Source organism: Pteropus alecto, unplaced genomic scaffold (genome assembly GCF_000325575.1).
Source record: "Pteropus alecto unplaced genomic scaffold, ASM32557v1 scaffold71, whole genome shotgun sequence".
Classification (NCBI taxonomy): domain Eukaryota; kingdom Metazoa; phylum Chordata; class Mammalia; order Chiroptera; family Pteropodidae; genus Pteropus; species Pteropus alecto.
Genome location: NW_006433024.1, coordinates 11,163,817 through 11,167,142, shown reverse-complemented (window position 1 = coordinate 11,167,142; position 3,326 = coordinate 11,163,817).

Here is a 3,326-nt window from a genome sequence, read left to right as displayed (position 1 = left end):
GAAGACAGATAAATAGATAGATGTCCTGATTTTTAAATGAGGATGCTAAGTTGGATTTGACACTGAGGCCTTCTATTGCAAGAATCTCAAGTATTCAATAAGAATTTTAAACGTGTAACCACAATAACATCAAACACACCAGAGCCTTTATACAGACATATTGTTAGTTTCCTAAAAGTCATAACGTTCTCAAGTGGGAATCAGGCAAGAACCTTGTTGTCAAGTCAGACCTCCAAGGGTAGCATAGATTCCGTTTGTTCTAAGATTCCAGAGTTCTCCGAGAGACTGATAAAGACACAGGGAAGGAAGTGACTAGAGTGATGAGACAATGCTGACTGGATTTTATGAAAGGGAAGACTTAGAGGCAAAGCAGTTTGTCCTCAGGTCAAAATCAAGATAACACTGGGAACTGGAACCAACACTGCTTCATTTGCGCTGTGTAGAAATCTTCCTGGTCTTCCCTACAGGTCGAGGCCCTATCACTGTCTCAGACCAGCACAAAAAAACATGGGGGATTTGAGTGGAGTCCTGATGCTGGTTTCCATGGAGGAAAAGGGAGTGGAGCAAACCAGACCAGGTCGTGTGAAGCAGCCTGGGGACCCTGCATTTGGTTGGATTGCCAACTAGAAGATAGACATCACAGAACCAAAGAAGCCCAGGGACCTTAATTCTCAAATCAAAGCCAAGACAAAGAATCTCGTTAAGCCAAGTATCAAGCCCTAAGGGGTCTGAGTCTTAATACCAACACAGGCTGTGGTTACAAGGTTAATAAGAGTTGTCTGCTTGCTTTGCAAGAAAGAGGATGCTTGCTTATTTAACATAGCGCCTTTGAACTAGAAGCCCTATATTTATTTTTGAAAGCAAGTATGTGTTTATATATGTTTCTGTCTATCATCCCCTCCTGATGACATGAATTACCTCCCGGGTAGAACAAGACAACTATTTAGTGAGAGCCACATGAGAATATTACTGTAGGACTGACAGGACCAAGAACTTCTGTCTAGTGTTGGGGAGGGGATTACGTAGAGCAGAATATTATCATTAATTACCTTAGACAGAGTCAAATAAAGAATTAGGGTTAATAAATATCATCTTGCCTCTTATCCTAGTCCTCACTAAAAGCCGCATTTCCAAAATCTTTAGATTTTGGCTTAGATTAGATTCCTGAAGATCTCCAAATCCTCTTGAGAGTAGCATCATGCCTCTGAAGGTGGTACTTGAGTTCTGCATGGGAGGTCTGACATCGACAGCTGTCCTAATAGATTTGCATGGCACCCTCTGATTGTATCTTTGCCATCACATCTGTGCCTACATACTGAGCAAATGCACTGTCAATGGCACATACGACTGAACTGCTGAGGTGGAGGGACAACTTCTGTGATAGAGTAGCGGAGGATGGCCCACCGTTTCTGGAAAGAATGATCCATTGCATATATATATGCATGTACACAAATGCATGCATGCATGCGCGCGCGCAGACACACACACACACATACACACACACACACACACACACAGACATCTCAATATATCTCCAATTTTACCTATGTACCAAAGATAAATTTTCAAAACTCCTCTTTATATTTTATTATTCTCAAGTAACCTCCATTCATGCCTGACTTAACTCACTCTTGTTCTATTCATTCCACCTACCTATATCTTATTATTCTTTTTTTTGCCTTATCTTTCCTCACAAATAGCTGTACATGGTGTCATGACTTAATGCCAACTTTACTTTGGTTCTTGAATCAAACTGTCTTGGGAGTCTAAACAGTGTTTCCATCAAGGTCTTCAAGAAGGCTCATTTCTCAGTCTCAAAGCAGGAAGAAAGACCAGGTGAACGCTGGCCACTTCCAGGCGACCTCTCACAGCCAGTATTTTGTGTGTGGGGAAGTGTTTCTTATAATTAGAGCTGTTGTTTTTACACATTATTTTAGCATAAGAACTCTTTTCCACTATCATGGAACCCCAAATATAAAACAGATTGAGGAGATGCTGCTGCATAAGGATTGAAAGCAAGGCAGCTGCAGCCTCCCCTAATCACTTGCCCTGCCCCTCACCTTCAGGCACTCAGCCTTCTCTGCTATATCATCCTACCGACTTTGTGTCCTTGTTCTAAGCCAATGGAGTATCAGAATCAACTTTACAAGTTCAGATTCCTGAGTTTCTGCTTACCTCTACCGAATTGGCACCTCCGGGGGGTGGGGTGATAGCAGAGACAATAATCAATTTTGCATCTATCACCATCCATTTATATTTTGTGGACTCCCATATCATTCCACTAATGATAAACCAGAAGACTCAGTACCTACTGTCCAAGGAGAAATTCTAACGGAGCGCTCCTTGGGTGAGGGTCTCAGTGCCCAGGGACCATGAGAAATAGCAAACTTTGAGACCCGACTAGAAAATGTGTAAAATCACCATTTAAATGTCTAATTATTTGGGAGAACCTGTGGTATTGGAAGACGAGGGGCATTCAGAACCTACTCCTTCACCCTAAAAAAATCAAGATGGCTCAGCTTTCTCAGAAGTAGCCTGGTGTAGTAGAAAGAACATAGATTTTGGAGCCAGACAGACCAGGACAACCTCGTCACATTCACTTAAACTCATTTTCCTCATCTATTTATTGGGGATATAAATGTCCTCAGTGAGCTGTTTGGAAAGTTAAATGAGAAGTTGTATAAAGCATCAGAGCACCTGGTGGGCTCTCAGAAAATGTTTACCCCTGCTTCTAAGCTTGAATTCCAAGAGACCCCTTTAATGATATATGAAGTTACATATGACTGATCAGGGAACTAACTATTCGTGTTTCAAAACACAAAGTAGGAGAAGGGGGTGAAGCTGGAAAAGTTATAGGAAAAAAAGACAGTGATGACCTTTCACGTTTATTAAGTTTTAACCACGTCCCCGTCACTAGACTAAGGATTTAACTTGCACGTCTCATTTAATCTTCAGTAAACTCCACCAGAAAGGTACTATTACTATTCCCACTTTACAGATGAGGACACTGAGCCTCAGAAGCCTGGTAAGTATCTTGGCCAAGATCACGCTGTCAAACAAGTGACCAGAGCTCAGACCAAGGTCAGTATCATTCCAAAAGAAGATTTCTCAACCACGACCCTCTTCAAAAAAGAAAAGCTTAAAAGCTTGTTGAAATTTGGACTATAATATCTTACATAGACATGGAAAAGCAAACTCAGTTCTAGAAGGCCATTAGAAACGTTAATGTTTCTCACTCAGAAGAGTGAGATCGCAATGTTGAAATAAAACAAAGTATGAAATAGGCAAAGAGGTGTGGATTTTAAAGAATAGTATTCAGCCCCTGT